Source organism: Lissotriton helveticus, chromosome 4_1 (assembly GCF_964261635.1).
Source record: "Lissotriton helveticus chromosome 4_1, aLisHel1.1, whole genome shotgun sequence".
Classification (NCBI taxonomy): Eukaryota; Metazoa; Chordata; class Amphibia; order Caudata; family Salamandridae; genus Lissotriton; species Lissotriton helveticus.
Genome location: NC_136063.1, coordinates 164,863,231 through 164,887,687, shown reverse-complemented (window position 1 = coordinate 164,887,687; position 24,457 = coordinate 164,863,231). Strand labels below are relative to the sequence as shown.

At 45.7% G+C, this 24,457-nt stretch overlaps 1 protein-coding gene across 1 annotated transcript in view; it reads right to left on the bottom strand.

Annotated features, from left to right (window-relative positions):
- The window catches only part of LOC144828457 (1-phosphatidylinositol 4,5-bisphosphate phosphodiesterase gamma-1-like), a 617,664-nt gene that overhangs the window by 532,986 nt on the left and 60,221 nt on the right, over positions 1 to 24,457 (bottom strand). The gene's annotated exons all lie outside the window — the stretch shown is intronic.

The window sequence follows — 24,457 nt, the reverse complement described above, 5'->3', positions numbered from 1 at the left end:
TTTTCCATTGAAATTGCCATACAATTCGCACTGGCACATAGTTGTACTGATAAATCTATATAGCGCACAAACAATAATGTGTGGAATCAGTTTTCAGCAAATACTTACCATTTGCACATCACCAAGTAAAGTGTCTTCATTGTGTTGATTCTATTAAAATCTTTGTTTACAACTCACTTTAGATTACAATTGTTTCATTTGTGCTTTCTTAACTGCTTAAATATTTTGAAATATCTCTACAGCTATTTTACAGGTATTTAAATGTTGTGTGTAGAAAAAAGTTGGCAGTTCTGTAAAACAGAAAGGCTGGCTCTTCTCCTTTTCAAAAAGGGTCAGGGCAACTCTTTTTGGGGGGGAGGGGTCCTGCGACCCTCCATTTTAAGGTCTTGAAGGTACTTCATTATTATGAGGAGGAGGGTTTGGGGTAACCCTTCCTGAGCCATTTGTAGGCCCCTCAGGGCCCCAACCCCTGGGGCCACTAAGCCTATTTTGGGGAGGGAGAGTGCAGCCCCCCAACCACGAGCCATTTAAAAGGCCCGGGACCCCATCCCGCAGGGCAGAAAGTAATTTCAGGGAGAGTCATGCTTCAGACCCCCTAGGAACTCCTGGGGACCCCAAACCCCGAAGAGAGCAGTGTCCCGGGAACCTGATCTCCTGGGACACTAACTTGTTCCCTGTCCGGGAGAATGCGGGCAAGGAATTTAAATTAGTTAATTACCTGTCGCACTATCCCGGGCAGGGAAACAGCTTCGCTCCCACACAGCGGGAGCTGTGAAAAAAGCTGCTGCTGTACGGACGGGAGTAAAGTGACACAGGCGACTCCCGTCACACCAAGGATGGGAGTTGACTGGGGAGCTGATTGAGGCCACAGGGGTCCTTGGGCTCCCCTGTAGCTCCCACCATTTAAAATGAATGGGTTCTGCCCGGAAAACCAGCCAAGCCATGGGGGCTTTGGCGATGCCCCCGCAGCCTCAATGTGTGTCTAAACTGTTGGTGTCCCTGATGGGACCGGGACATCTACAAGAAAAACAAGCGTGAGGGAAGCCCCGCGTATGGTGATGCACCGAAGAAAACACCAGAGGAGTGAGCACAGCGAGGCGACGTGACAAGAGCACGGTGAGTGGAGGGGGGATATGTGTGTGTGTCTGTGTGCGTGAGAGCCCGTGAGTGGGGGGGTGTACGCGCGTGTGTCTGTGTGTGTTCGAGTGTGTCTGTGCGTGTGTCTGTGCGTGTGTCTGTCTGTGTGCGCGGGGGTCTGTTAAAGGGGGGGGTGCGTGTGTATGCAGTGTGTGTGTGTGCCTGTGGATGCGTGTGGCTGGCACGAGAGGGGCACGGCACCGTGCGCGCCATAAATGAAAGCGCAACAAGCAGCCAAGGCGCCAAAGCGCACCCACGAGGTCAAATCTCCGGCAGGAAAAGCGCGTGACAGTCTGCTGTCCACATTCCCCCAAAAGTGATAACATAAGTTGTCTCGCCCTAGACAGAAAAAGCTTTGCTTTTGCTTTCGTCTAGGCGAGACCTAAAAAGGAATAACAAAGAGGCTGTAGGAGCCACAATTTTATGATTCACTAGCAGGGCCGGACTGGGAACTGAAACTAGCCCTGGCAATCAGTTCGACCGGCCCTCAAAGGGGGGAAGGTCTGGGGGTGCGAGTAGGAAGCAACACTCCCGCTGCCGCATTTGTTACAAGCGGCCGATATTACAGCACTGCTGCAAAACTAGCAACCCCTAACAAAACCGACTCCCAGGGGTCCAAAACCGGAACCCACCCTTCCGGCCGCCCACCCCGGAAATGCCTGGTGCCCGCTACGGCCAGTCCGGCCCTGTTCACTGGTCCTGGCAAGGAGCATCCCATAATGCCCTGCTAGGGTTTTAAATTATATTTTGTATCTCGTGGTGTACCTAGAAGGGGCAGAGGTACCGCCAAGCATTTTTTTTTAATGTTGCACCATCTGAAATTGTATCATTGATGCTAACAATGTGCATGGCGGGGGTGTGATCAGGATGGATCCTCGGTAGGCTTCGCTCAAAGAGGTGTAACCAGAGGTTCCTCTCAAGTCTCTGGTACAGATGCTGCAAGAACAAATGTATTCCAAATTTTCAAAAGCATTTGTGGTAAGGGAAGGGGACCGGAGCACCGGATCATGGAAGCAAACGGATCATGAGGACAACTACGCCACCCCTAAAGACCTTTCCAAAAGTTAAAATGCCACAACTAGATCTAGGAGACACCACTGGTAGCTTGTGAGCTGGAAGTGTCACTAGGAAGGAATTCATAGTTGAAGTGAGTAGGTTTGCACCATGTATTAGATTCAATGTCCTGCATACAATTGTGAACACAGAAACAGCTTGCCAAGGAGCTTGTGGGCGGCTGCTCAAGGATGAACGTAAATATAGCAGCCAGAACGGGGGTGTTGCAGCGCTGTAGCACATTCCGCTTCCAACAGCAAACTCGAACGAATGAGCAGGCCATGTGCTCTTTGTGGATGTTGGATGTTTGCTTTACAAGCCCACCCTATCCCACAAACACTTCATAAGAGCCTTCAGCTGCACTTCAAACATGCTTGAGGATCTTTTTAGCACAAACATTTGCTTATTTGCACCACCATCCACACAGTGCGGATAAGTAGGAAAATACAGCGCTTACACTATATAGAGGTGGGCTGGTGCAGTACCAGGTCCAATAAAGTATTTTTCATGACGGAAATCCAAACAATACAGGCAAATGGAGAGCCACCAGGACTTGAGGAAAGCCTATGTTTAACGGGGGACCCAGTGCAGAGTGCTATATTTATATTTGGTTATTTATGAAGCACACTGTGACCAAAATGGAATCCTGGCGCTAGCCAGACCCATCAGTAGAGGCAAAGAAAATGGGAGGATATTGGGTTAAACAGAAGTTTAACTCAATAATTAATGGTGGAAGAGCCAAGTTTTAAGGGATTTTCTAAACTTAAACAAGACAGTTTGAGATCTTACTGAGACCGGCAGTTTATTCCATAACTGAGCCGCTTTCACCGTAAAGGCGCGTCCTCCCTGTCAGACTTTATTGAATCTCTGTTCTTGGACATAGTTGAGCGTAGCCGATCGAAGGGACCTGCCAGGAGTATATTTTCTTAGTCTGGCTTGCAAAGGTTTTGCCCCTTTATTATGTAATGCCTTAAAGACAATGCAGAGTGATTTAAAAGTAATCCTCTGTTTAACAGCAGCCAATAGAGATCTTTGAGAGCGCCGGAGGCAGAGGAGTTCCGAGGTCTGTTTAGCGTTAGTTTCGTTGCAACCATAGGAATGCGTTCCAGTTGCTTTAATAAAGAGCTAGGAGCTCTTAAAAGGAGGGTGTTACAGTAGTCCAGCCTACTTAGTATGACGCCTCTGGAAATCAGGGATCTAGTTGGACGTTTAACATTGGGTACATTTTTTTGAGACGCGAATCATAGCAAAGCAGGTCCCGGCAACTCTATTCACATGCTTTTCCATAGAAAGGTCCTCATCTAGCATTACTCCCAGGTTCCGGACCACAGTTGAGGTACCAAGCTGGGTTTCTCTGGGTAGTGGCTAACGATTGGGAGGTATGGATATCTGGATTTTACTAGAGGGGCAGCAGAGGAGCTCTGTTTTGCTTCCGTTCATTTAAGGGAGTTTTTATTCATGCAGCTAAATATGTCTAAACTGCAGGCCTGAAAATTGCAATACGAATTAGCCTGACTTTTATTTAATGACAGAATCCATTGGGTGTCGCCTGCATAATTAATAAGTTGAATCTTGTGGGACTTAATTTTTTAAGTATGTTTTTATCGAATGTTAAACTTATATCAATTAGTTTCCATTCATATATGTCATAACGTGAAACAGTGGTATCTCTTTCAAAACAGTCAGCATGACTACATTAATACAGCATCAAGTAACATAGCAAATTCTACAGTACAACAGAAAGTGGAGGCTGCATATATCCTATGACTAAGATTCATGTACATCATGTACATCAGCGTGTTCTCTCTGGTTCTATGGCACAGGATATGTGCCAGTGCTATGTCATACCACTGTCCCACGGCTTATGTTGTAGGGTGGCCGGCAATAACGATATTGGGTCAACTTAAGACATAACAGGGTTGGTGTAACAAGTACGGAGATCCCCGGCGGCTCCCCCTCCTGAGTTAACGCATGCATAATTATCCTTGCAAATTGGTTCTCACCTACTCGTTGTATGGCACTGTTTGGGATGTAGGTGTAGCCGTTGAAGCCTATGGCCAGCTTGCTTATCACTTTGGGTTGACTACGCCATGTATACGAACACACTTAATCCGCGGCAACGGCTATGAGTGGGATCCCTCACCAGCACGCAGCATCTCGGCTAGCATTGCATCCCAGCCTACGGCCAATGGGACCTTGTGGCGATTGCAATGCACTCCGCCTTGGTCCACGCTAGCATTGAATGTCTCCATGACAGTACGTGAGGGGATCCTGTGACTTCCACTTTTTGGTAATTAACCTCTTGGCTATTACTATCCCCAGATCTAGAAACCTGGAGAACACTTTATTACTACGTGTTCGACGGTATAAATGTAAGATGCAAGTCTGCTACTCAAAGGGGACAGCGAGTTCTGCGCAGGTCGACAGTGTTTTCGCGACCTCCCTCCAGTAAGCGGTAAGGCGGGTGCAGCCCCATAACATGTGCAACAGATCCGCATTGGCAATAGCGCACTGCGGGCACACAGAGTCTACACGGTTAAATTATCGGTTGATTTTGGCGGGCGTGAAATATGCCCTTTGTATGATATAGTATTGAATTTGGCGAAAACGCATGTTTGTGGGAATCCGCACTGGGCTCTCAGCATCTAGGCCCACTCCGTGTCTGAGAACTGTCACCCCCGATTCCTGCTTTAATCTTGTGGGACTTAATAAGGGAGATTAGTGGTTTGATGTAGACATTGAACAGAATTGGGCTAAGGAAAGAGCTCTGAGAAACACCACTTTGAATTGTTCTAAGTTTAGAGAGAAACGGGGGCATGGATACAGCCTGACAACAGTCATCCAGGTAAGACTTTAGCCAGTTTAACATCGGGCCTCTGACACCCACTGACGATAGTCTAGTCAGTAGAGTGCTGTGGTTGGCCGTGTCAAACGCAGCTGACAAGTCAAGGAGGACCAGTACTACTAGTTGCCCACTGTCTGTCGTCCTGAGTATTTAGTCAGTGGCGGAGATAACACGTCTCTGTTCCATGATCAGGTCGGACGCCAAATTGCTCTTCTTCTAGCCATGAGTGGTCTTCCTGGTATTAGTACAAAAGTTTAATAACATGTCGTTCTAATATTTTTATTGGGAAAGGTAAAAGGGAAATTGGTCTGTAGTTGGTCAAGACTGTAGGGTTAGCCAGAGCTTTCTTCAACAGCAGCTTAACTATAGCCCTTAGCCCTTTTCCTGCATTTTGGCACCACCTCAGTTTCAAGGGATTGGTTACAAAGTGTGCTCCCATCCCCCTTCTGTTATCTCTTGAGCCATTGAGATGACAAGCTTTTGGAGATGCACCTGTGCACCAGAGAGAGGTACCGAGACCTGGGAGCATTGTGGCAGCCTTCACAGCAACCCCAGATGAATTTCGATTTTTATCTCTACTGATGAAGGATAATATCCAGAAACACATGTGTCTAGAGATTCACAGCACTAACCTGCACCTTGGTGAAACACTTCAGCAAAAAATCAAGTAAGCATTCAAAGTGAACTGCATTTACCATAATGCTAAGGGGTGAACTGACTGGGAGGTGAAGCAGTGCACTCCCACCCCCCTTCTGTCATTTTTAATGCGCAATGTTTATTACAACATTTAGAATTTTATCATAATGACCAAATAGATTAAGTTGAAAAATCAATCCGATAATGCCTACAAAATGCAATGAAAGTTACTGAGGCATGAATAGGAAATGCCACAAACGTTCTAAGGCTAAAAGCATCTGCTTTACACAACTAAGTAATAAAAGTAAGGATTCCAGCACTCTGTTAGAAGCTGTATGGCTTGTCCATGGGAAGGGATCCTATCTGCACAGTGAATGGGCCTTAAACAGTGAGAACAGCTTTAGTAGAAGTATCATAAATGCGTGCAGCCAGGGGAAGTTAAAAAAAAAAGCGAATGAACACAGTAATTCACTGATGGGAACTGATAAGAGCTCCCTTTTACTTTATATTAAATACAAGAGATTTCACAAGCACTGTGCAGGCAAAACCTATAAAGCGGGACTGGATTAGCTGGCCATGCATGAACCTGGGAAACTTGCCAGCAATGGGGACAGGTTGGAAAAATACACTTCATTCTCTCAGTCTCTTTCACTTCAGCTGCCAGTTCACAGATGATGGGCTGTCCGGGCTCCTCCCACTGCTTTTGCTGAGAGAGAAGACCACAGCCGCGACCGGTAGTAGGTGTAACTGCAGGGCGGTAACGTGGGGAGGGGGAGGGGCAGGGTAGGGGGTAGTAATATATGGATTACGGACTTTGACAGGTAAGTAAGTAAACATATAAATAAATAAAACGAACTTCGTTGTGTGCACTACATCACCAAATGCGATGGAGTGCGCGCAACAAAATGCGTTTTATTTATCTATATGTTTACTTACCTGTTAAAGTCCGTAATCCATACATTACTACCCCCCACCCTGCCCCTCCCCCTCCCCACGTTACCGCCCTGCAGTCACACCTACTACCGGCCGTGGCTGGAAGACCAATCAGCCCAAAAAAGTAGGACAGGTAAACAAACGTGTTTCTTTTTTTTGTATCTAATTTGGCATTTCTCAGCAAAAGTAAGGGTAAAAGCCTGGACAGCTCTCCCTTTCCTAAAGTACGTTTTCAGCTGCAGGCCGAGCATCATGTACCAAATACAATGAACACATGCATGTCTTCCTCATACCACGTTCTACCCAAGGGCAGACCTACTAAGTTCAGTTCAGAAAATCTTTATTCAATTTTGCAAACAAATCATAAAAGCACAATATCAGCATTTCATTATCAATATAAAACGCACTAAAAACAGGATTTCATTAACACATCATTCAGTGCGATAAAAGACACAAAATAAATAGAAGCAAGGATAACAACCCAGATCAAAGTAAGTCTGTTCCGGCATTCATTTCTGATCAATACTCTCATAAATTTTTATGCGTCAATTAACCCCCTACCAGATAGGTAAAGTGCATGTCCAAATTTGAATTTATCTATACTACTATTATAAAGAGAGAACTTTGAACCTTTGAGGCGGGTAAACTCGGGAACCACAGCGCCAATCCAAACACCCCGATACATCGTTGTAATTGTCAGGGTCTCTAGATGGACATAGGCTATATAAAACAAGCATTAGAAATGCAATCGGGCTCGGATTTATTTGAGTTTGAGCTAATGGCATTGTAAATGCCAATGTATTGTTGCTATGTGTTATGGAGTGTGTTCATGTGGTGTGTACTGCCAGTGATCTCCTTGTGAGTGTGAGAATATTGCACCGTTACTGCCTGTGTTGTCCTTCTTGTGAGTGTGAGAAACTTGCACCTCTGCTGCCTGTGGTCTCCTTGTGAGTGTAAGAAGCTTGCACTGCTGCTGCCTGTGATGTCCTTCTTGTGAGTGTAAGAAGCTTGCACTGCTGCTGCCTGTGATGTCGTTCTTGTGAGTGTGAGAAGCTTGCACAGCTGCTGCCTGTGATGTCGTTCTTGTGAGTGTGAGAACCTTGCACAGCTGCTGCCTGTGAGTATGAGAAGATTGCATTGTGCATCTCTGTGCTGTGCCTGTTCTTTGTAAGGGACTCTTGCTCTGTTGCTGCTGCTGCCTTGGCACAGTACCTGCTGTGAGTGTGTAAGGGAAGCTTGCACCACTGCTGCTTGTGATGTCGTTCTTGCGAGTGTGAGAAGCTTGCACCTCTGCTGCCTGTCGTCTCCTTGTGAGTGTAAGTAGCTTGCACTGCTGCTGCCTGTGATGTCGTTCTTGTGAGTGTGAGAAGCTTGCAAAGCTGCTGCTTGTGATGTCCTTCTTGTGAGTGGGAGAAGCTTGCACCTCAGCTGCCTGTGGTCTCCTTGTGAGTGTGAGAAGCTTGCACCGCTGCTGTTTGTGATGTCCTTCTTGTGAGTGTGAGAAGCTTGCACCGCTGCTGTTTGTGATGTCCTTCTTGTGAGTGGGAGAAGCTTGCAACTCAGCTGCCTGTGGTCTCCTTGTGAGTGTAAGAAGCTTGCACAGCTGCTGCCTGTGATGTCCTACTCACTACTCTACTCTACTCACTACTCTGCACTCACTACACTCTACTCTACTCACTACTCTGCACTCTCTACTCACTACTCTACTCACTACTCTACTCACTACTCTACTCACTACTCTACTCACTACTCACTACTCTGCACTCACTACTTTACTCTCTACTCACTACTCTACTCACTACTCTACTCACTACTCTACTCACTACTCTACCCACTACTCTACTCTCTACTCTCTACTCTCTACTCACTACTCTACTCACTACTCTACTCACTACTCTACTCACTACTCACTTCTCTACTCACTACTCTGCACTCACTACTTTACTCTCTACTCACTACTCTACTCACTACTCTACTCACTACTCACTTCTCTACTCACTACTCTGCACTCACTACTTTACTCTCTACTCACTACTCTACTCACTACTCACTTCTCTACTCACTACTCTGCACTCACTACTTTACTCTCTACTCACTACTCTACTCACTACTCTACTCACTACTCTACCCACTACTCTACCCCCTACTCTACCCACTACTCTACCCACTACTCTACCCACTACTCTACCCACTACTCACTACTCTCTACTCACTACTCTCTACTCTCTACTCACTACTCTACTCACTACTCTACTCACTACTCTACTCACTACTCTACTCACTACTCTACTCACTACACACTACTCACCTCACTACTCTACTCACTACTCTACTTCTCTACTCACTACTCTGCACTCACTACTCTGCACTCACTACTCTGCACTCACTACTCTGCACTCACTACTCTGCACTCACTACTCTGCACTCACTACTTTACTCTCTACTCACTACTCTACCCACTACTCTACCCACTACTCTACTCACTACTCACCTCACTACTCTACTTCTCTACTCACTACTCTGCACTCACTACTCTGCACTCACTACTCTGCACTCACTACTCTGCACTCACTACTCTGCACTCACTACTCTGCACTCACTACTTTACTCTCTACTCACTACTCTACCCACTACTCTACTCACTACTCACCTCACTACTCACTACTCACCTCACTACTCTACTCACTACTCACTACTCACCTCACTACTCTACTCACTACTCACTTCTCTACTCACTACTCTGCACTCACTACTTTACTCTCTACCCACTACTCTACTCTCTACCCACTACTCTACTCTCTACCCACTACTCTACTCACTACCCACTACTCTACTCACTACTCACTACTCTACTCACTACTCTACTCACTACTCTACTCACTACTCTACTCACTACTCTGCACTCACTACTCTGCACTCACTACTCTGAACTCACTACTCTGCACTCACTACTCTGCACTCACTACTCTGCACTCACTACTCTGCACTCACTACTTTACTCTCTACTCACTACTCTACCCACTACTTTACTCTCTACCCACTACTCTACCCACTACTTTACTCTCTACCCACTACTCTACTCACTACTCTACTCACTACTCACTACTCTACTCACTACTCTACTCACTACTCTACTCACTACTCTACTCACTACTCTACTCACTACTCTACTCACTACTCTGCACTCACTTCTCTACTCACTACTCTGCACTCACTACTCTACTCACCACTCTGCACTCACTTCTCTACTCACCACTCTGCACTCACTACTCTACTCACTACTCTACTCACTACTCTGCACTCACTACTCTGCACTCACTACTCTGCACTCACTACTCTGCACTCACTACTCTGCACTCACTACTCTGCACTCACTACTCTGCACTCACTACTCTGCACTCACTACTTTACTCTCTACTCACTACTCTACCCACTACTCTACTCACTACTCACTACTCTACTCACTACTCACTTCTCTACTCACTACTCTGCACTCACTACTCTACTCACTACTCTACTCACTACTCTACTCACTACTCTACTCACTACTCTGCACTCACTACTCTGCACTCACTACTCTGCACTCACTACTTTACTCTCTACTCACTACTCTACCCACTACTCTACTCACTACTCTGCACTCACTTCTCTACTCACTACTCTGCACTCACTACTCTACTCACCACTCTGCACTCACTTCTCTACTCACCACTCTGCACTCACTACTCTGCACTCACTACTCTGCACTCACTACTCACTACTCTGCACTCACTACTCACTACTCTACTCACTACTGTACTCACTACTCACTACTCTACTCACTACTGTACTCACTACTCACTACTCTACTCACTTCTGTACTCACTACTCTACTCACTACTCTGCACTCACAACTCACTACTCACTACTCTGCACTAACTACTCACTACTCTGCACTCACTACTCACTACTCACTACTCTGCACTCACAACTCACTACTCACTACTCTACTCACTATTCTACTCACTACTCTGCACTCACTACTCACTACTCTGTACTCACTACTCTACTCACTACTCTACTCACTACTCTGCACTCACTACTCTACTCACTACTCTGCACTCACTACTCTGCACTCACTACTCTGCACTCACTACTCTGCACTCACTACTCTGCACTCACTACTCTGCACTCACTACTTTACTCTCTACTCACTACTCTACCCACTACTCTACCCACTACTCTACTCACTACTCACCTCACTACTCTACTTCTCTACTCACTACTCTGCACTCACTACTCTGCACTCACTACTCTGCACTCACTACTCTGCACTCACTACTCTGCACTCACTACTTTACTCTCTACTCACTACTCTACCCACTACTCTACTCACTACTCACCTCACTACTCACTACTCACCTCACTACTCTACTCACTACTCACTACTCACCTCACTACTCTACTCACTACTCACTTCTCTACTCACTACTCTGCACTCACTACTTTACTCTCTACCCACTACTCTACTCTCTACCCACTACTCTACTCTCTACCCACTACTCTACTCACTACCCACTACTCTACTCACTACTCACTACTCTACTCACTACTCTACTCACTACTCTACTCACTACTCTACTCACTACTCTGCACTCACTACTCTGCACTCACTACTCTGAACTCACTACTCTGCACTCACTACTCTGCACTCACTACTCTGCACTCACTACTCTGCACTCACTACTTTACTCTCTACTCACTACTCTACCCACTACTTTACTCTCTACCCACTACTCTACCCACTACTTTACTCTCTACCCACTACTCTACTCACTACTCTACTCACTACTCACTACTCTACTCACTACTCTACTCACTACTCTACTCACTACTCTACTCACTACTCTACTCACTACTCTGCACTCACTTCTCTACTCACTACTCTGCACTCACTACTCTACTCACCACTCTGCACTCACTTCTCTACTCACCACTCTGCACTCACTACTCTACTCACTACTCTACTCACTACTCTGCACTCACTACTCTGCACTCACTACTCTGCACTCACTACTCTGCACTCACTACTCTGCACTCACTACTCTGCACTCACTACTCTGCACTCACTACTCTGCACTCACTACTTTACTCTCTACTCACTACTCTACCCACTACTCTACTCACTACTCACTACTCTACTCACTACTCACTTCTCTACTCACTACTCTGCACTCACTACTCTACTCACTACTCTACTCACTACTCTACTCACTACTCTACTCACTACTCTGCACTCACTACTCTGCACTCACTACTCTGCACTCACTACTTTACTCTCTACTCACTACTCTACCCACTACTCTACTCACTACTCTGCACTCACTTCTCTACTCACTACTCTGCACTCACTACTCTACTCACCACTCTGCACTCACTTCTCTACTCACCACTCTGCACTCACTACTCTGCACTCACTACTCTGCACTCACTACTCACTACTCTGCACTCACTACTCACTACTCTACTCACTACTGTACTCACTACTCACTACTCTACTCACTACTGTACTCACTACTCACTACTCTACTCACTTCTGTACTCACTACTCTACTCACTACTCTGCACTCACAACTCACTACTCACTACTCTGCACTAACTACTCACTACTCTGCACTCACTACTCACTACTCACTACTCTGCACTCACAACTCACTACTCACTACTCTACTCACTATTCTACTCACTACTCTGCACTCACTACTCACTACTCTGTACTCACTACTCTACTCACTACTCTACTCACTACTCTGCACTCACTACTCTACTCACTACTCTGCACTCACTACTCTGCACTCACTACTCTACTCACTACTCACTACTCTACTCACTACTCACTACTCTACTCACTACTCTACTCACTACTCACTACTCTGCACTCACTACTCTGCACTCACTACTCACTACTCTGCACTCACTACTCACTACTCTGCACTCACTACTCACTACTCTGCACTCACTACTCTACTCACTACTCTACTCACTACTCTACTCACTACTCTACTCACTACTCTACTCACTACTCTACTCACTACTCACTACTCTACTCACTACTCACTTCTCTACTCACTACTCTGCACTCACTACTCTACTCACTACTCTACTCACTACTCTACTCACTACTCTGCACTCACTACTCTGCACTCACTACTCTGCACTCACTACTTTACTCTCTACTCACTACTCTACCCACTACTTTACTCTCTACTCACTACTCTACCCACTACTCTACCCACTACTCTACTCACTACTCACTACTCTACTCACTACTCTACTCACTACTCTGCACTCACTACTCTGCACTCACTACTCTGCACTCACTACTCACTACTCTACTCACTACTCACTACTCACTACTCTACTCACTACTGTACTCACTACTCACTACTCTACTCACTACTGTACTCACTACTCACTACTCTACTCACTACTGTACTCACTACTCTACTCACTACTCTGCACTCACAACTCACTACTCTGCACTCACTACTCACTACTCACTACTCTGTACTCACAACTCACTACTCACTACTCTACTCACTATTCTACTCACTACTCTGCACTCACTACTCTGTACTCACTACTCTACTCACTACTCTACTCACTACTCTGCACTCACTACTCTACTCACTACTCTGCACTCACTACTCTGCACTCACTACTCTACTCACTACTCTACTCACTACTCACTACTCTACTCACTACTCTACTCACTACTCACTAATCTACTCACTACTCACTACTCTGCACTCACTACTCACTACTCTGCACTCACCACTCACTACTCTGCACTCACTACTCTACTCACTACTCTACTCACTACTCTACTCACTACTCTACTCACTACTCTACTCACTACTCTGCACTCACTACTCTGCACTCACTACTCTGCACTCACTACTCTGCACTCACTACTCTACTCACTACTCACTACTCTACTCACTACTCTACTCACTACTCTACTCACTACTCTACTCACTACTCTGCACACTACTCTGCACACTACTCACTACTCTGCACACTACTCACTACTCTACTCACTACTCTACTCTACTCACTACTCTACTCACTACTCACTACTCACTACTCACTACTCTCTACTCTCTACTCACTACTCACTACTCTCTACTCTCTACTCTCTCTACTCACTACTCTACTCACTACTCTACTCACTACTCTACTCACTACTCACTTCTGCCCTCCCTACTCTGCCCTCCCTACTCTGCCCTCCCTACTCTGCCCTCCCTACTCTGCCCTCCCTACTCTGCCTGAAGCAAGTCTCTAATGATAGGACACTGAATGATAGTACAATGAGTGATCTGGTACAACGGCAGTAGGAATCTGGTAACCGGACTGTGAGAGTAAATGTGAGGCTCCCAGTGAGAGGAAAGCGAGGTGGAGTGTTTTTTTAATGAAAGGGTGGAGAGAGTGAGTCATGGTGACGAGACAGGGAGCGAGTGAGGAATCTGGCAATAGCTGGGAAGATGCAAGGGATCTGGTAAGAGGACAACGAGAGCTACTGCAAGGGGTCTGTTATGAGGGCAGTAAATTAAAGTGATCTTCTATTTTGACATTAAAAGTTTGAGTTCGGGTGAGTGGGCACGAGTGCTTATCAAAGCACTTTGTTTGTTTTTTTACTTTCAGCTGTGCTGCATAGCAGCCAGGCTGCTGTACAACATGGCTAAACATATCCCTGACAAAACCAACAGATTTTGTATAGGAGAGTCCTATTTGCTTTGCCAATGCTTGTTTAGCCTACCTCAGTCAAAGAGCAGGCGCGGGTTTGCCGGCGCGCACACAGAGCTCAAGGGAAAAAAAACACAGCAGTGCACACGCTCCCAGCACCATCTGCCTTCAATTACCGGCACCTCGGACAGCTGGTAATTGAGGATTTATGTATTCTTCTGCGCGTGTCCGAACACTTTATGCAGGAAGTGGACATTGAAAAAATTCCAAAACCCTATGGCGTGCTGCCTTACTTAAACACAGCCTTGCCTGCACCAATTACCATTCACATGGCAGAATACCACACGCAAAAACCGCGCGCTTTCTGGAATGCGGCAGCCCACAGCCCTTTCTGAACTTTTTTTTTTATAACATTAGAGCTCGGAAGCCCCGCCCCACTTCGTGTGACGTAGGCCCGAGCCCTAAAAATAAAATATACGTTCTTTAAAATATTTACGATTAAAAAAAAGTAGTCCCTTGGAAGTAGCGCCGGCCGCGACGTGCGTGCTGACATCAGGAGCGCGGGGAGGAGCGGCGTACAGGAGCGCGAGGAGGAGCGGCGGACATGAGCGTGGGGAAGAGCGGCGGACAGGCGGGGAGGAGCGGCGGACAGGCGGTGAGGAGCGGCGAGGAGCGGCGGACAGGCGGGGAGGAGCGGCGGCTGAGGTAGGTGAAGCGGCCCATGTGCTGTTCATTGGGGGCCCTGAAAGTGGCGGGTGCGCTCCGGGGGACCCACGGACAACGTCGGGGTGGGCGGGGGCCCTGAAGCCTGAGACAACGTCGGGGCGGGAGGGGGCCCAGAAGCCTGATTGCTCCCGGACAACGTCGGGACGGGCTGCTAGTATAAATATAAAGTAATAACTGCATGTGCTACCCATAATGTGCTAATTTATATCCATATTGCTCTTGTATTATAAGTTCTCATCCTATAAAATTTAAAACAGTGGAACAGATATCAATGGAATCAAGCGAATACAAATAATTAAAACCCTCCCTATTGGAACAGGGACGATGGGCCCTCAAGATTGGAAGCAAACATTTAGATCTCAAAGTTTTATAAGGGGCACAAAATAAGACGAACTGCACGGTGGATTGCTTGGCCACGTTGTTATCAGACCATCCACCTTGGGTCGGAACCGCTACCACAAAATGCACAGTACCCAGACGAAACCTAGTCAGGTAGAATCTGTACTGCGGGTTCAGGAAAAAGGATACAGAGACTTGCAACTGGTTACTGGGGGAGCTAACAATGCCAAAGTTCAGGGATCTCTGCTGACTCAATGATTGCTGATGGTATGAGATGGCCCTCGATATATATGCGGACCAAATTATGGGTTTTGCTTGAGAAGGCCTATTAAAAGGATTTTCAAAATAATGAATGTGTTCTCTCGCCATCAGGGCCTTAGCTTATTGTGACCGTAGTGTTAGAATGCAACCTTCGCAGAAGAACAACTTAGGAAATCCTCCACCCGCATGTCTCCCATCATGATCCGCAATCTGTCACAATTGACAGTATCAAAAGCGCCCGATAAGTCCATGAAGGCCAGATGTAAAGAGCTCTTCGTGGACAGAATGTACTTAATAACAATTAGTGACAGATTGAGGCATTGTTCTGTCGTTCCCATTCCCTGCCTAAAGCCATATTGTATTTTTGAAAGCACGTTACTGGCCGAGCTTCACTCTTCTAACCGTGCCAATAGTTCCCTGCCCAAGACTTTTGCTGAGGCAACAATTAATGGTATTGGCTTATAGCAGGTCAGGTCATTCCTATCCCCTTTCTTAAAAATGAGAACCACAGTGGCCTCTTTCCAGGGTGTGGGCAAAAGGACCTATGAAAGAGGCACTAAAAATGTTGGTTAACAAAGGCGCCCAAAAACCTAGATTATTTGTAAAATGGTGAAGTGGGACCCTATCCATCAAAGCCGGAAACAAAGCCCACCCAATCCTCATTTTCTAGCTTCGTACAAATTCCTGCAATGTTCCAGGACAGCATCGCCAAAGTGGAATCAAGGTTTTGAAGCACTAAGGTGTCTTCCATGATAGGTTCTGGAGCATTTGGGTTTGCTATAGGAACCGAATATAACACTTCCACAGGGCCAACACCAATGTTCGCTGCTGGGTAACAAAGTGGAGGAGACAGGCTCTAGAAGGTGTTGAGAGTCAGTCATTATCTTCCAAGGAGTTAAAGACATCGAACCGATTGCCCAATGGAAGCCCTGGAGAAAATGCAGAGGCCATCAATGCCACCGGGTTCTTTGTAAGGGCAGGGTACATGCCCTGTCTAATTAAAGGTAGGGTGTAAAAGAAACCCAGAGGTAACGCTCTAATTTGGTACAATAGATTACCAAGATGTTGAAGTGCTGACAGGAGATGTCTAACCCTCCCCCAGGATCTAAAATTGACCATCACGTTGTTGCTACCGGGCGACCTTTTACGAAAACCCACTGGTGATACTCTTCTGGTCGTTATAATAGACTGCGAGAGGTCTGCGGCGTACCCCGCATTCATACCAATCCAGTGCACCACCCTATGCCTCAGGTGTACCTCTGCTTCTTTCATGCCCTTTTTCAGTACTGGGACGCGATCCAAGATGATAACATAAGGGGTGGCTTGGGGAGGAAGATGTAAATGTGGTTGTTGGATAAGATGCTCTAAGTTATCACCCATAGGTCCAGGACCAGGATTTTAAAGCGGCTGGCTGTTTCCAGTTCTACCACACATAGAGCGCTTTTCGCCCGCCTTCCTAACCTGTGATGCAGTATGGATGGAGCGGGCAGATGAAGTCCCAGATGGAAAGGGATCATGGGACAAAGGATCGAGCCCCTGGCTGTGTATCCCCTGCTGGACTGACGGACGGGTCCTTGTGCAAAGCCCCCATCTTTTCCAGCCCCTGGTACGATCGAGTGTGCCTTTCCCGAAAAGTGTGCCATTCCTACTACTTGCTACTACTAACCAACACACTTCTCTGTGGTCCTGGAGGCCCCACTTCCCATAAATTGTTTATGTCGGAATTTGTAAAGCGCACAGCTACCTCCACCGGAGGTGTCCCGGCGCTGTCCGTATACCGCTTAGGAACCCTTCCTGGCTTTCCTGGGAAATGTCCACTCCTGGGCACCCCCCAGGTGCAGCCAGGCATCCCAGCGCTTTTGGGGCCATTGTGGAGACTAAGCAAGCTATTGCCCAGAGTTGCAGCGTGGGACCCATGATCAGAACAGGCACTGAGGCGAGAATATCCAGTCAGGGGAATTAATGAGCCGGAGACCCGCCGAGGCGGGAATCGAACCCTGGTCCCTGGCCAGAGCTCTGCATCAAGGTCTGCCTGCTCTAACCATTGAGCCACACTTCTCCACTAAATGATGAGGCCCTGTGCGCCTGCATTCAAGTCATTATGTGAGGCTCTAAGCATGCAGAAAGGCCACCTCCCTGCCTCCAACTCAGGACTGCTACCCTTCCCCAGCCAGAACTCAAGCAATGCTCTTTAAGTTATTCACACCCAGACAAACCGTAGGTGTAGTGGAAAGCTGGTCTCTTTGGCGCTAACACACTACAAGCCCTAACCGAACAGGTCTCACAGGTCACAGCCCAACAAAAAGTTGTATCCAACCCCAGATAACGGCACTTTTTTTTCGGCCGAGAATTATTTGGAATCATCAGACTTTTTTATTAAGCAAGAGAAAGGCAGAAAAGACAGAGCGGAGGGAAACAAAGACAGGAAATCACTGACAATGGGAGAAAGTAGAGATGAAACCTGCAAGATTGAGGTAAAGACGTCTGAGGTGGAAAGTGGTGGAAGAAAGAGGCATGAGGTGGAAACTAGACTTGGCAACGTTGGTATTTGGCACCCCGGCATCAACCTCGTTCACCAGAGTAGGCGAGTGATGGGGTCGAATTGCAGGTAGCAGTGGCCGAGCTCGCAGCCACTTTGGGAAGTGCTGAGGTGGTCTAGTGGCCCAGCTCCTGAACGTAACCAAGGGAGCAATGTTATAGTACTAGTTGCCCTGAGCCAAACCAAGCAGTTGGATCCTGGGTAGATGATTCTATCTCCCTGCTCCTAACGTGAAGATAATTACATATACGCTACATACCAGTTTTAGTGCTAGATTTTTAAAAAAGGCCATATTGAACAGCACTGCACCGTTCAAAAGAAGGCCATTTTAGGCCACATCCCCCAATACTACACTTTACAAAAGAAGGTGATTTTAGGCCATATCCCCCAGCACTGCACTGCACAGTTCAAAAGAAGATAATTTCAGGCCACTTCCACCAGCACTGCACTGTTCAAAAGAAGATAATTTCAGGCCACTTCCACCAGCACTGCACTGTTCAAAAGAAGATAATTTCAGGCCACTTCCACCAGCACTGCACTGTTCAAAAGAAGATAATTTCAGGCCACTTCCACCAGCACTGCACTGTTCAAAAGAAGATAATTTCAGGCCACTTCCACCAGCACTGCACAGTTCAAATCTTCAGGCCACTTCCACCAGCACTGCACAGTTCAAAAGAAGATAATTTCAGGCCACTTCCACCAGCACTGCACAGTTCAAAAGAAGATAATTTCAGGCCACTTCCACCAGCACTGCACTGTTCAAAAGAAGATAATTTCAGGCCACTTCCACCAGCACTGCACAGTTCAAAAGAAGGTCATTTGAGACCATAACCCCCAGCACTGCACAATGCAAAAGTAGGTCATTTTATGGCCTATCCTCCAAATACTGCACAGTTCAAAAGAAGGCCATTTCAGGCCATAACCTCCTAGCACTGCACAGTTCAGTAGAAGGTCATATCAGGCCACAATCTTCAGGACTGCTCAGCAGAAAAGGTTACTTCAGGCCATATCCCCCAGCACTGCGCAGTTCAACAGAGAAGACCATATCAGGTCATACTCCCCAGCACTGCACAGCTGAAAGGAAGAACATTTCAGGATATATCCCCCAGCAATGTATTGTTCAAAAGAAGGTAATCTCAGAACCTATCATGCAATACTGCTCAGTTCAGTACAAGGTCATATCAGCACTGTACTGTTCAAAAGGAAGTCATGTTAGGGCATATCCCAGAGCACTGCATAGTTGAAAAGAATGTCATTTCAGACCATATCCCCCAGCACTGGACATTTCTAAAGAAGGTCCTTTCAGGCCATTATCCTCTAACACTGCACTGTTAAAAAGAAGGTAATTTCAGGCCATATCCCCCAGCACTGCACAGTTCAAAAGAAGATAATATCTGGCTATATCCCACAGCACTGCACAGTTCAAAAGAAGATAATATCTGGCTATATCCCATAGCACTGCACAGTTAAAAAAAAGTAATTACCGGCGATATCCCACAGCACTGCACAGTTCAAATAAGGTTATTACCGGCTATATCCCACAGCACTGCACAGTTCAAAAGAAGGTAATTACCGGCTATATCCCACAGCACTGCACAGTTCAAAAGAAGGTAATTACCGGCTATATCCCAATTACCGGCTATATCCCACAGCACTGCACAGTTCAAAGAAGGTAATTACCGGCTATATCCCACAGCACTGCACAGTTCAAAGAAGGTAATTACCGGCTATATCCCACAGCACTGCACAGTTCAAAAGAAGGTAATTACCGGCTATATCCCACAGCACTGCACAGTTCAAAAGAAGGTAATTACCGGCTATATCCCACAGCACTGCACAGTTCAAAGAAGGTAATTACCGGCTATATCCCACAGCACTGCACAGTTCAAAGAAGGTAATTACCGGCTATATCCCACAGCACTGCACAGTTCAAAAGAAGGTAATTACCGGCTATATCCCACAGCAGTGCACAGTTCAAAAGAAGGTAATTACCGGCTATATCCCACAGCACTGCACAGTTCAAAAGAAGGTACATTTAAACCAGGAAGATAAAAAAACTCCCAATTTCAACACGAGCAGAATGGCTTTTCAAGAAATACACAGGACACAAATAACAAATGCGCACATGTAAAGCACACGTTCATCTCAATGGGTGTCTTAGTGCTGCATAACAAATGTTTGCATCTACTGTTGCATAACAAATGTTTGCAACTACTGTTGCATAACAAATGTTTGCAACTACTGCTGCATAACAAATGTTTGCAACTACTGCTGCATAACAAATGTTTGCATCTACTGTTGCATAACAAATGTTTGCAACTCAACTCAATGACTACTCTTGTTATCGACCTTCAAAGGATGACAGACTGAGTGCACCTGCCAGTATTCGTACAAGTGACTGGGGAGTTAAGCACTTTTCCCTGCTGTGGTGGATGCTGTAGTCAGCTAAATTATAAGGTCATATCCAGGAAGTTGTGAGTAGAAGTCTCAGGTGGGTCATTGGGAGGCGCGTGGAAGAAGGTATTTGTGCCTTGAATTCCAAGTATTGTGGCAGTTGCCACTTCTTTTTTGTATTTTAATTCTGTATTAAACATTATGAGCAAACAATGATTAATCATAACATTTTACGTTTTTGAAGAACTAATTTTGTACGAATGCTTCCTTCCTTGCCTGCAGATATGTTTGATGTGGCTCACTTTGAGAAAATGATTTATGAACTAAATGACAATTTACATCAGTTTGATAAATATATGGGCCCCCTTCTTAGGTGTGCGGTGATTCTGACTCCTTATTGTACTTCAGTGCCGATGGGTTTCATTAAGTCTGTTATAAATTATTTGCATTTCATTTTCTCTTTCTTATAATAATTCATTTAAAATGTGATGTATCAAGCATCTGTGTAAGTTACTGCAGTACGTGTACTGTTTTTCCTTATGCTGTTGCACTTTCTTTTTTTAGTTATTCATGCTTATATTTCATATTGTATTTTTGGCATTTTATATTTTTTGTGCAGATGCCTCTTCTTGCTGGCTGTCCGCCCTAGTCTGTGGATGTGAGAGGGAGAGGCTGCTTTCTGCCCCCAGAACATGCTCTCAGCCTGCGATGAAAGCTTTCCTAACCACAGGCGACGCCCAGGGGACAAGCACAAGCAGGGGGTCCCGCCGGTCAGGACTCCCGGAACAACACCAGAGGATGTGTCAGGAAGCTGAAGTAAAGCTTCTATGGGGGTGGAGGGGATTACAGGCGGAAGAGGCGACCACTCGCCCCCTCTGAACACGCTGGGATGGAGCGGAAGTGCATTCCTTGCTCGTAAAGGAAGCGAAGGGTAGGACCGAAGTGAACATGAAAGCCAGATGGCCAGTATGGCCTGAAACGGGAAAGGGGAGCACTCTGACTGTACAGGCTGTTAGGGAGGTCTAGAAGCACATTTTAATGTACATCTAAATGTGCTTTCATTTAAATATTAGCGCCAGTTGGTTTTAAACCCGTAACTAAGCTCTCCCCTTACTGGTAGAATAAAGAGAAATGCCAAGGATCACACGTGTTGGTGAAGTGGGGAAGCCGGGCTCAGAAGTCACATCTCCCAGTTCTGGAATCTGCACAATTCTCTCCTTGTTTGATGGGGCGACAGACTGTCACAGACAGTAGTGCATATGTGCTGCACACACACATACCTTTGGGAAAGAGAAAGATTTAGTCAGTCTATGGACGACGTCGTCTTTAAATGTTTGGAATGGCGCACACACTGGTGTTTGAATATTAATGTATATTGCAAGATGTCATCTTCAGGCGCACGCTGTGCAGATGTGTGCAGGAATTTCCCAGGTTGCATGTCACACACAGTCACAGAGAGTGTTTCAGGCTGGTCACGGCGCGCTCCGTCTGCCGCCCCCTACTTCCAGCCTCGCGCCTTCAGGAACACGTGCACCGGAAGGTGTCAGACAAGGCCTCAACCCCGACGCACTGCGGGAGGCGGGCGAACCAACAAATGAACAGAGAGAGCCGGGCCAAGGGTCTGTCTCACTCTCGGCTCTACGATCCCGTGCACGGCGACCCTGAAGAGAGTTACCATGTCAATTATAAATAGGGTGTAGTATCGTGTGTTCCCCTTTAAATGTCTCGTTCTTGCATGCTTACATTTCCTGTAACACACAACAAAGCTAGGGTCAGAGCTGTTTTCTACCTGCACACTATTCCACTATATATAGTCTTTTATCAGTTACTCAGAGACCTGTGCGTATAGGTCGAGGGCATGACCCATAAACACCCTCTAAATAGTGATGCAAAGCATCACAAACAAATAGAAACACACAATGACCCGCACAAGGAAAATTATACTCAAATTGTAAATATTGCCAAAATAATGCAACAGTAATTTTCAAATGTATATCATGAACGCTTTCCAAAAAGAGGTGAAGTCCAAGTCTTGAGAGTTGTGTAGAAAAACTTTTTATTCATAAAACAATTGAAGTTCAGAGAATTGCTAGCATTATTTTGGCAATATTTACAATTTGAGTATAATTTTCCTTGTGCGGGTCATTGTGTGTTTCTGCTTACATTTCCTATGTATCCTTTCAAATGCTGGTGTTCTATGTTCTACAGAGCACTGTTAGAATGCTGTGATGTACCTATATTCATTCTACCATCTGACACTGAAGTACATGGATGTGCTTTTCTTCTTGGATTAAAGCTACCACTTAAACATCCTTCTGGTGGTATTTGTAATGTTGGGTTTCTTTAACATGCACCTTTTCCTTTAAGGTTCTGGCTTCCCTGCTCGGGACGCTTCATGAACAAGAATGTTGTATAGTTCTTAGAATGAGAATGTGATTTGATTCTAGGTCAGTTACGACCTGAGGCTGTTGCTGGATGAGGCGATTAAACAATACTGGAGAACTACTCTTCGTTTCATGTTTAATTTATATTTGAAAACACCACATTAATATTGGCGACGATCCTACCTCTATGCCTCAACACACAGCCTTCCCCGAATCGACCTTCCTCCCCAGCGGCTGATTTACTTGAAAAGGAAGCGGTGTCTTCCCAGCGGCTGATTGAGCGAGCCAAGAAGCCGTGTCTCGACTGGATAGTGCGGTGAGGAGTACAGCGGGAGGATATTTAAGTTAAAAGGGGACTTTAAGAAAAAGAAAAGGAAAATAACGCACTCCGCGTTAACGCTACAGTTTAGACTTGCTCGCGCTACAGTTTAGAGATGCTCGCGCTGCTCGCGTGAAGGAGCGCGATCAGAATAATAAAACGCAGCGCGTTTCAGAAGAAGCCTCCCTGCGGGTCAGTGACGCACTGCGCACACGTGCGTTTCTATGACGTAGGACGCTGTGAACTAACCACGTCCTTTACGTTTCACTAACAAGCATTAGTGGGAAAAGAACGAGTATTGTTTAAACGTTCCCTTCGACAATTCCAAGAAAGGAACAAGCTTTGTTTAAGGAAACAGAGGAAAGGATTATTTAAACGTTCTTTTCTACAATTCTAAGAAAAGTGCATTGTTTATAGAAACAGATGATAAGAACAATATCTCTGTTTTACTTGGTCTTTATTTCTATTATTACATAATAAGCAAAAGCAGAGTTGAGGCAAAGAAGTCATTGTTACATAACAATACCTATTAAAAGGACAAGTTTATTTTTATTTCAAATAAAACCACATATTATAGGTGAACCTCTGAAGGAAAACAAGAATAAATACTTACAAAGAGGAACACAGTCTGCATGGCAAGTCAAAAGTATTAGTTAAAAAAAAAAAAGGGAAAAATGCAAAATGTAACTCAACCTGCGTTTTTTTTTATAAGTCCTGGTGATCCAAATGTGAAATGGCAGAAATGGAAGAAAATATTTGCGAATTACGCAAGAGTATGTGGCACAAACTTAAGTGCAGAAAGAAAACACTCATTATTATTACACTGTTTAGGAGGAGAGGGTCAGGATGTACTGGAGCATTTACCAGAACTCACAGCATCGGAACGGAGGAACTTAAATGAGTATGAAATAGCCATAGAACAGTTAGATCGTCATTACCTTCCAAGGTTGAGCACAATAATGGAAAGATACCATTTTGGTCTAAGAGGTCAAAAAAGAGATGAGTCAGTTGAAGACTATGTATCTGCTCTAAGAAAATTAGCCTCTTCATGTAAGTTTGGTCAAACTTTGGAGGAAAGAATAAGAGATCAGTTTGTATTAAAATGTGCTCATGGCAGTATTCGGAAGGAACTATGGCTGAAAGATGAACCACCTTTGGAAGAAGTA